General features: G+C 38.7%; 1 pseudogene; it reads right to left on the reverse strand.

The window, feature by feature from the left end:
- Positions 1–358: 358 nt before the first annotated feature.
- LOC716299 (zinc finger protein 639 pseudogene) lies at positions 359–2,091 on the reverse strand (annotated as a pseudogene).
- Between the last annotated feature and the right edge of the window lie 9,342 nt (positions 2,092–11,433).

An 11,433-nucleotide genomic window follows, 5' to 3' on the forward strand; every position in this document is an offset into this window, starting at 1 on the left:
TTGTCTTGAGTTTTAAAAAGAAAAAGTTACTAGCACCCATGGTTAAGGAAGGAAAACTGCAGCTCATTTCAATACATTTGTTTCTTTTCAATTCATGAAATCGAGCACATGCAAGAAACAGGATGACAGTCACCAAGAGTGGTTAAAACTACAAACTATCACGCAATTGAAAATACCACATTAAAGATATATTTATATACTGAAAATGGAGCAATGCCAAAAAGATTTTATAATTTACAAAAGTTACTTGTTAAAGGCAAATTTCATAAGTTGTGTTTACAATTATCCATTTAATCATCTCCCAAAAAAGGCTAAATTTATTATTTTAAATTAACATTCTGTAAGTTAAAGAGAGTAATCAAGTTGTCTCATGGACTGGAAGGTGACTTAATTCCCTTTCATTTCCAAACCTCATCAAGCAGTCACTACATTTATGAGATAAGTCAGCTGAATGCTTGAAATCTAGATGAATTTTAAGATCTTCAATTTGTTCTGTTGAATATTCACAATATTGACATAAATAAATCCCTTCAGATAAATGTGAATTTAAATGCTTGCAATATTCTAGCATACTTGAAAAGCCTTTCCCACGGTCATCACAAACATGAAAAAAAATTTTAGTATGTTCAATAGCAACATGCCCGTTAACATTTGTATGACATCTACTCCGAAAACCACATACTTGCCATACAAAGAGGTTTTTACATTTGTCAAAGGTAATTTTGCTTAAGAGGCTATACTGTCCATGTTCTCCATTGTTATACTTATAACTTTATTAATTTACATGCATGCTCATTTACCACATGGCTATGCAAGTCTTCCGGATCATCAGTTTCATGTTCACAGAACTGACACAAGTACTGTTCATCACAGCTGTGCTCCTGGAAACGTAGGTAGAGTTCACTGCTTGAGGAGAACTGTACATCACACTGTTCACACCAATAGAGGTGATCACTAAAATGGGAGTCTGCAATGTGCTGACTGAGGTTCTCAAAAATTACTGTCTTATAGTCACAGTATTTACAAATGTAGGGATCCTCTTCATGTAGTTTGGCATGTTCTATCAGAAGCATATTGGTAGAGAAACTTTCCTTGCACACTCGACACACATTTGAATCAGTACATTTATGCTTCAGGATCATATGCTGCTTTAAGTCAGAAAAATATTTGCTGTTAAACTCACAAAGTTCACATTTATAGAGGCCACTGCTATCAGCTCTCAGTAAAGGCCATTTCTGCTGGGCAGTCACATTCAAACTTGGCTCTTGTCAAGAATTTTACAAAGTTTAGCTGGTGGTTCTTCATCAGTTTGATCTTGGAGACTCTCAGAGGAATTGTTTTCTGTCTCTATATCATAATCCTCAGAAATCGCATGCACTTCTACAGCAATTGGAACATCTTCAGTAGTGTGAACTTCTATAGGACTCTCCTCTTGGGTTTGCTGGTTGACTGATTCAGGTGAGTCACATTCTTCATCACAAATTTCAATACCAGCAGATTTTTCTGTAGAAAAGGCAGTGTGGTCTAGAATTCTAAGTACAGGACTGGGAACCAGGTAGTTCTGATTTCTGTTTCTGGCCTTGATTCCATCTGCAAATTTTGGCAAGTCATTTGATGTCTTGGTATCAGAATCATCATCTTTGTTGTCAAAATATTTTAAATCTGGCTGTCTCAAGGAACAGACATGTAACGATGATCAGAGAAAATTCCATTGAATCCATCTGCAATTCTGCTTATTCCAGAGGAATCTGAATAACGAGAAGGGTGTTGAGTCTTCCTTTTTCTTTTTTTAGGATACTCATTCATATCTTTTCAATTTGGTGTAATTCTTACTACTGGAGTGAGGAAAAATGAATTACAATAAGTTTCTGTAGATGGTAAAAAATGCCCGTCAGTCCCCGCCCCAGGCCCACCCTGCGGGCCCACGTGCAGCTCAGAGGCTGCCGAGGCCGAGGTGCCGGAGCGTGGGCGGAGGGACAGCGCGGTTGTTCCCAGGGACGGGCAGCGCTGCTACGGCCCTAGTGCTCCTGGACCCTGTGTTGGGCCGACCCCTCTCCCTCTCCGTGCGCCCCGCCCCGGGCCTAGGCTCCGCAGCCGCACTGCCCTGGCCGCCATCAATTCCTTTTCAGTTGACTTTTGAATCTGAGAATTACAGTAAATATTTATCTACATAAAGCCAAAATGAATACTCACTTAATAACAAAGCAACTAACAACTCCTTTCATTTTTTTTTTTTTTTTTTTTTTTTGGGACAGAGTCTTGCTCTGTCACTCAGGCTGGAGTGCAGTGGCACCATCTCAGCTCACTGTGACCTCTGCCTGGCAGGTGCAAGTGATTCTCCTGCTTCAGCCTCCTGAGTAGCGGGGATTGCAAGCACATGCTACCATACCCAGCTAATTTTTGCATTTTTAGTAGAGATGGGGTTTCACCATGTTGGTCAGGCTTGTCTTGAACTCCTGACCTCATGATCTGCCTGCCTCAGCCTCCCAAAGTGCTGGGATTACAGGCGTGGGTCACCACACCCAGCCTAAACTATTTCTTATCTCTATGGTATACAAACTATTCTCCCCAAATCTACCCTTCTACTCCTCTTCCCACATACACTTTTATACTTTTTATGCTTTTTTCCTTCCTAATCTAAACTTTCTAAGCTATGAGACAACAGAAAAGTCCCTTTTACTCCCCTAAAAATAGACAATTCTATCAAATAAGAACATGTATAAAAGGTCTTCTGAAACTTGGGAGGCTGTAGAGAAATGTTATTATTTCTTCTAAAAATGTTATTATTGTATTATTTCTTCTCAAGCACGTATAGTAGATGAGAAGAGAAAAGGCTGATAATTCATTATACATGTTCCACAACCTACACCAAAGGGTTGTAGAGATTTCAGGGAAATCTGTGTACTGAAACATTTATTAAAGATTAGATAGTATTTAATCATTTGCTGATATTAATTTTATATTACTTATATGTTTGATATATTTGAAAAAAAAATCAGTAGAAAAAGATCATTGTCCCAAATGGAGAAACAGAAAATATATGTTAATCATAGGCAATATCATAAATTAATGAGTTAAATTAGTGGAAGTTTGATAAACAGCAGGGTTTTTAGTAGACTATGATTTTAAGAGCATTATTATGATCAAATAGTCAATAATAATAGTGATAGATGGAATGCTTTTACTTGAGTTTCTCTCTTTCTCCCCTCACCCCCACTTGTCTTTATCTCTATCTTCACTCCTTTTGTTATCATTCACCTTTCAATTTATTTTTACATACATGGTTTCTACTTACCAGTCACTTAAGAAGCTGAGCTGTAGATTCCCTTCCAAGATGGCCAAATAGGAACAGCTCCAGTCTGCAGCTCCCAGCATGATTGAGGCAGAAGACAGGTGATTTCTGCATTTCCAACTGAGGTACCTGTTTCATCTCACTGGGAGTAGTTGGACAGTGGGTGCAGCCCACGGAGTGCGAACTGAAGTAAGGTGGGGCATTGTCTCACCCAGGAAGCACAAGGAGTCAAGGAATTTCCCTTTCCTAGCCAAAGGAAGCCGTGACAGACTACCTGGAAAAGTGGGACATTCTTACCAAAATATTGTGCTTTTCCAATGGTCTTAGCAAATGGCACACCAGGAGATTATATCCTGTGCCTGGCTTGGTGGGTCCCACACACACACACGGAGACTTGCTTACTGCTAGCGTGGCAGTCTGAGATCGACCTGCAAGGCAGCAGGCAGGGGGAGGTGCATCCGCCATTGCTGAGGCTTGAGTAGGTAAATAAAGCAGCTTGGGAAGCTTGAACTGGGCAGAGCCCACCACAGTTCAGCAAGGCCTGCTGCCTCTGTAGATTCCACCTCTGGGGTCAGGGCATAGCTGAACAAAAGGCAGCAGAAACTTCTGCAGACTTAAACATTCCTGTCTGACAGCTCTGAAGACAACAGTGGTTCTCCCAGCATGGTGTTTGAACTCTGAGAGTGGACAGGCTGCCTCCTCAAGTGGGTCCCTGACCCCTGTGTAGCCTAACTTGGAGATGCCTCCCAGTGGGGGCCGACTGACACCTTATACAGGCAGGAGCCCCTCTGGGACTGAAGCTTCCAGAGGAAGGATCAGGCAGCAATATTTGCTGTTCTGCAATATTTGCTGTTCTACAGCCTCAACTGGTGATACTCAGGCAAACAGGGTCTGGAGTGGACCTCCAGCAAACTCCAGCAGCCCTGCAGCTGAGGGACCTGACTGTTAGAAGGAATCTAACAAACAGAAAGGAATAGCATCAACATCAACAAAAAGGACATCCACTCCAAAACCCCATCTGTAGGTCACCAACATCAAAGACCGAAGGTAGATAAAACCACATAGATAGGGACAAACCAGAGCAGAAAAGTTGATAATTCTAAAAACCAGAGTGCCTTTTCTCCTCCAAAGGATCGCAGGTCCTTGCCAGCAATGGAACAAAGCTGGGCAGAGAATGACTTTGATGAGTTGACAGAAGTAGGCTTCAGAAGGTCAGTAATAACAAATTTCTTCTAGCTAAAGGAGGATGTTTGAACTCATCGCAAGGAAGCCAAAAACCTTGAAAAAAGATTAGACGAATGGCTAACTAGAATAAAAATGTAGAGAAGACCTTAAATGACTTGATGGAGCTGAAAACTATGGCATGAGAACTACATGATGCAGGCACAAGCTTCAGGAGCCGATTCAATCAAGTAGAAGAAAGAGTATCAGTGATTGAAGATCAAATTAATGAAATGAAGTGAGAAGAGAAGTTTAGAGAAAAAAGAGTAAAAAGAAACAAACAAAGCCTCCAAGAAATATGGGACTGTGAAAAGACCAAATCTACATTTGATTGGTGTACCTGAAAGTGATGAGGAGAATGGAACCAAGTTGGAAAACACTCTTCAGGATATTATCCAGGAGAACTTCCCCAACCTAGCAAGGCAGGCCAACATTCAAATTTGGGAAATACACAGAACACCGCAAAGATACTCCTCGAGAAGATCAATCCCAAGACCCATAATTGTCAGGTTCACCAAGGTTGAAATAAAGGAAAACATGTTAAGGGCAGCCAGAGAGGTTGGGTTACCCTGTAGCTCCACATAGTTACAAATTATTAATTTCTTTGTATTACATTAATTAATATTTTATAATATGGAATATATGTTACACATACATTAGAAGTTTATGTTCTCCTTGGGAGCAATCCTGGATTATACATAATCAAACCCCTATATGCAATTAAAAATACATTTGATTTTCAGACATTTTTCACCTATCTTGAGAACTTAGGAGGCAAAAAATTGACATAGAAAGAATAGACAAAATATGTCTTCATAGTCTAAAGTCAACCACACAATTCTATATTTTTATAATCCCATGGGCATGAAAAGCTCAGCAGCTGTGCATTAGGAAGTTCAAACATCATAGTTTAAGGTTTTAACTTTATAGTGTCTATAAAAACACAATATGTGGCCAGGGGAAGTTGTTTATAAAAAATTCTCAACAGTGATACTTAAAATAGTTTTAAATATACTTTTTAAACTGAAATTTGTTTATATTTATAGACCACAAAATTCACTGATCTGATGTAAAATATAGTTTTAAGTGGCAGATTCTGAGATATTGATCTGTTTAAGCAAATGTCCTAGTAGAAACTACTAGGAAATAACTTTTTTTTTCCTCTAGCAAGATTCTTCATTCCTCCAACTCTCACTTCCACTCTTTTTCCTTTTTCTTCTTCCTTCCCATAGAATGTTTTTATTTTTTCTTATTCTTGCTCATCTTTAACATTCATTTCTTTGCCTCCTCTTCTTTTTTTCCTCCTTGCCATTTCTTCTCTTCTTTGTGCATTAGGGCTCTGCTTACTTCCCTAACCTTTTTTTCTGGCTGTTTCTCTCTTTCATTCGGTTACATTAAAACTCCTTCTGGCAAAATCTCTCCCTCAGATACATCAGAGCCCTTGAATGAAATGCCTGGAAAATTAATTCCATGTACATTTTAGGAAATCTTGCTCACAGCTGCATTTTTCCATTAGAGATGGTTTCAAAGGCTGCATTTAACACACACACACACACACACACAGAGCCAAATGAGGCAAAGTTTAAGTGAGAAAACATGTGTGGAGCATTAAGCCAAATGACAGGAGGAGGGTTGCATTTTCAGAGAAGCAGGGAAGTTCTATAAATGCCTTTCAAATAAAACAAGAACACTTTTGAACTTTAAAAATCAGATTGCCAACACAGAATTGACTAAAATAAAATTCGCATTTAGTTTGAAAGACAATTACAGGTCAGCTTCTTTTTTTAATTTTTATTTTTATTTTAAATTATATGTTAAGTTCTAGGGTACATGTGCACAATGTGCAGGTTTGTTACATAGGTATACATGTGCCATGTTTGTTTGCTGCACCCATTAACTTGTCACTTACATTAGGTATTTCTCCTAATGCTGTCTCCCATTGTCTCACCCCATGACAAGCCCTGGTGGGTGATGTTCCCCACCCTGTGTCCAAGTGTTCTAATTGTTCAATTCCTACCTATGAGTGACAACAAGCAGTGTTTGATTTTCTGTCCTTGTGATAGTTTGCTCAGAATGATGGTTTCCAGCTTCATCCATGTCACTACAAAGGACATGAACTCATCCTTTTTTATGGCTGTATAGTATTCCATGGTGTATATGTGCCACATTTTCTTAATCCAGTCTGTCATTGATGGACATTTGGGTTGGTTCCAAGTCTTTGCTATTGTGAATAGTGCTGCAATAAACATACGTGCTCGTGTGTCTTTATACTAGAATGATTTATAATCCTCTGGGTATTTACCCAGTAATGGGATTGCTAGGTCAAATGGTATTTCTAGTTCTAGATCCTTAAGGAATCACCATACTGTCTTCCACAATGGTTGAACTGGTTTATGTTCCCACCAACAGTGTAAAAGCATTTCTATTTCTCTACATCCTCTCCAGAACCGGTTGTTTCCTGATTTTTTAATGATTGCCATTCTAACTGGTGTGAGATAGTATCTCATTGTGGATTTGATTTGCATTTCTCTGATAACCAGTGATGATGAGCATTTTTTCATGTGTCTGTTGGCTGCATAAATGTCTTCTTTTTGAGAAGTGTCTGTTCATATCCTTTGCCCACTTTTTGATGGGGTTGTTGATTTTTTTCTTGTAAATTTTTCTTCACAGATTCTGGAATATTAACCCTTTGTCAGATGGGTAGATTGCAAAAATTTTCTCTCATTCTGTAGGTTGCCTGTTTACTCTGATGGTAGCTTCTTTTTCTGTGAAGAACCTCTTTAGTTTAATTAGATCCCATTTGTCTATTTTGGCTTTTGTTGACATTACTTTTGGTGTTTTAGTCATGAAGTCCTTGCCCATGCCTATGGCCTGAATGGTATTGCCTAGGTTTTCTTCTAGGGATTTTATAGTTTTAGGTCTAACATTTAAGTCTAATCCATTTTTGATTAATTCTTGTATAAGGTGTAAAGAAGGGATCAAGTTTCAGCTTTTTACTTGTGGCTGGCCAGTTTTCCCAGCACCATTTATTAAATAGGGAATCCTTTCCCTATTTCTTATTTTTGTCAGGTTTGTCAATCATCAGATGGTTGTAGATGTGTGGTGTGATTTCTGAGGCTTCTGTTCTGTTCCATTGGTCTATATCTCTATTTTGGTACCAGTAGCATGCTGTTTTGGTTACTGTAGCCTTCTAGTATAGTTTGAAGTCAGGTAGTGTGATGCCTCCAGCTTTGTTCTTTTGGCATAGGATTGTCTTGGCAATGCGGTATCTTTTTTGGTTCCATATGAACTTTAAAGCAGTTTTTTTTTTTCCAATTCTGTGAAGAAAGTCATTGGTAGCTTGAGGGGGATGACATTTAATCTATAAATTACCTTGGGCAGTATGGCCATTTTCACAATACTGATTCTTCCTTTCCATGAGCATGGAATGTTCTTCCATTTGTTTGTGTCCTCTTTTATTTTATTGAGCAATGGTTTGTAGTTCTTGAAGATGTCCTTCACTTCCCTTGTAAGTTGGATTCTTAGGTATCTTATTCTCTTTGATGCAATTGTGAATGGGAGTTCATTCATGATTTGGCTCTCTGTTTGTTTGTTATTGGTGTATAAGAATGCTTGTGATTTTTGTACATTGATTTTGTATCCTGAGACTTTGCTGAAGTTGCTTATCAGCTTAAGGAGATTTTGGGCTGAGATGATGGGGTTTTCTAAATATACAATCATGTCATCTGCAAACAGGGACAATTTGACTTCCTCTTTTCCTAGTTGAATACCTTTATTTCTTTCTCCTGCCTGATTGCCCTGGCCAGAACTTCCAACCCTATGTTAAATAGGAATGGTGAGAGAGGGCATCCCTGTCTTGTGCCAGTTTTCAAGGGGAATGCTTCCAGTTTTTGCCCATTCAGTATAATAATGGCTGTGGGTTTGTAATAAATGGCTCTTATTATTTTGAGATATATTGCATCAATACCTAATTTATTGGGAGTTTTTAGCATGAAGGGCTGTTGAATTTTGTCAAAGGCCTTTTCTGCATCTATTGAGATAATTATGTGGTTTTTGTCGTTGGTTCTGTTTATGTGATGGATTACGTTTATTGATTTGCGTATGTTGAACCAGCCTTGCATCCCAGGGGTGAAGCCGGCTTGATCTTGGTTGATAAACTTTTTGCTGTGCTGCTGGATTTGCTTTGCCAGTATTTTATTGAGGATTTTCGCATTGATGTTCATCAAGGATATTGGTCTAAAATTCTCCTTTTTTGTTGTGTCTCTGCTAGGCTTTGGTATCAGGATGATGCTGGCCTCATAAAATGAGTTAGGGAGGATTCCCTCTTTTTCTATTGATTGGAATAGTTTCAGAAGGAATGGTACTAGCTCCTCTTTGTACCTCTGGTAGAATTCGACTGTGTATCTCTCTGGTCCTGGACTTTTTTTGGTTGGTAGGCTATTAATTATTGCCTCAATTTCAGAGCCTGTTATTGGTCTATTCAGAGACTCAGCTTCTTCCTGGTTTAGTCTTGGGAGGGTGTATGTATCCAGGAATTTATCTATTTCTTCTAGTTTGTTTGTGTAGAGGTATTTATAGTATTCTCTGATGGTAGTTGGTATTTCTGTGGGATTGGTGGTGATATCCCCTTTATCATTTTTTGTTGTAATTTTTTTATTCTTCTCTCTTTTCTTTGTTCTTTTTGCTAGTGAACTATCTGTTTTATTGATCTGTAGAAAACCAGCTCCTGGTTTCATTGATTTTTTGAAGGGCTTTTTGTGTCTCTATCTCCTGAATTATGCTCTGATCTTAGTTACTTCTGCTAGCTTTTGAATTTGTTTGCTCTTTCTTCTCTAGTTCTTTTAATTGTGATGTTAGGGTATCAGTTTTAGATCTTTCCTGCTTTCTCTTGTGGGCATTTAGTACTATAAATTTCCCTCTACACACTGCTTTAAATGTGTCCCAGAGATTCTGGTACGTTGTGTCTTTGTTCTCATTGGTTTCAAAGAACATCTTTTTTCTGCCTTCATTTTGTTATTTACCCAGTAGTCATTCAGGAGCAGGTTGTTCAGTTTCCATGTAGTTGAGTGGTTTTGAGTGAATGTCTTAATCCTGAGTTCTAATTTGATTGCACTGTGGTCTGAGAGAAAGTTTTTTTTTATGATTTCTGTTCTTTTACATTTGGTGAGGAGTGCGTTACTTCCAACTATGTGGTCAATTTTGGAATTAGTGCAATGTGGTGCTGAGAAGAATGTATATTCTGTTGATTTGGGGTGGAGAGTTCTGTAGATGTCTATTAGATCAGCTTGTTGCAGAGTTGAGTTCAATTCCTGGATATCTTTGTTAACCTTCTGTCTTGTTGATCTGTCTAATATTGAGAGTGGGGTGTTAAACTCTCCGATTATTACTGTGTGGGAGTCTAAGTCTCTTTGTAGGTCTCTCAGGACTTGCTTTATGAATCTGAGTGCTCCTGTTTTGGATGCAGATATATTTAGGATAGTTAGCTCCTCTTGTTGAATTGATTCCTTTACCATTATATAATGACCTTCTTTGTCTCTTTTGATCTTTGTTGGTGTAAAATCTATTTTATCAGAGAGGAGGGTTGCAACCCCTCTTTTTTTTTTTTTTTGCTTTCCATTTGCTTGGTAGATCTTCCTCCATCCCTTCATTTTGAACCTATATGTGTCTCTGCACGTGAGATGGGGGGTCTCCTGAATACAGCACATTGATGAGTCTTGATTCTTTATACAATTTGCCAGTCAGTGTCTTTTAATTGGGGCATTTAGCCCATTTACATTTAAGGTTAATATTGTTATGTGTGAAGTTGACCCTGTTATTATGATGTTAGCTGGTTATTTTGCCTGTTAGTTGATGCAGTTTCTTCCTAGCATCAATGGTCTTTACAATTTGGCATATTTTTGCAATGGCTGGTACTGGTTTTTCCTTTCCATGTTTAGTGTTTCCTTCAGGAGCTCTTGTAAGGCAGGCCTGGTGGTGACAGGCATTTGCTTGTCTCTAAAGGATTTTATTTCTCCTTCACTAATGAAGCTTAGTTTGTCTGGACATGAAATTCTGGGTTGAAAATTGTTTTCTTTAATAATGTTGAATATTGACTTCCACTGTCTTCTGGCTTGTAGGGTTTCTGTGGAGAGATCTGCTGTTAGTCTGATGGGCTTCCCTGTGTGTAACCCAACCTTTCCCTCTGGCTGCCCTTAGCATTTTTTCCTTCATTTCAACCTTGGTGAATCTGACAATTATGTGTCTTGGGGTTGCTCTTCTCAAGGAGTGTCTTTGTGGTGTTCTCTGTATTTTCTGAATTTGAATGTTGGCCTGCCTTGCTAGGTTGGGGAAGTTTTCCTGCATAATATTCTGAAGAGTGTTTTCCAGCTTGGTTCCATTCTCCCCGTCACTTTCAGGTAAACCAATCAAATGTAGATTTGGTTTTTCTACATAGTCCCATGTTTCTTGGAGGCTTTGATTCTTTTTACTCTTTTTTCTCTAAACTTCTCTTCTCACTTCATTTCATTAATTTGATCCTCAGTCACTGATACTCTTTCTTCCACTTGATCGAATTGGCTACTGAAGCTTGTGCATGCATCACGTCATTCTCTTGCCATGGTTTTCAGCTCCATCAGGTAATTTAAGGTCTTCTCTACACTTTTATTCTAGTTAGCCATTCATTTAATCTTTTTTTAAGGTTTTTAGCTTCCTTACGATGGGTTTGAACATCTTCCTTTAGCTCAGAGAAGTTTCTTATTACTCTCTTTCTGAAGCCTACTTCTGTCAGCTCATCAAAGTCATTCTGTGTCCTTCTTTGTTCTGTTGCTGACAAGGAGCTGCGATCCTTTGGAGGAGAAGGGGTACTCTGGTTTTCTGAGTTTTCCACTTTTCTGCTCTGATTTCTTGCCATCTTTGTGGTTTTATCTACCTTTGGACTTTGA

This window comes from Macaca mulatta, chromosome 11 (assembly GCF_049350105.2).
Source record: "Macaca mulatta isolate MMU2019108-1 chromosome 11, T2T-MMU8v2.0, whole genome shotgun sequence".
Classification (NCBI taxonomy): domain Eukaryota; kingdom Metazoa; phylum Chordata; class Mammalia; order Primates; family Cercopithecidae; genus Macaca; species Macaca mulatta.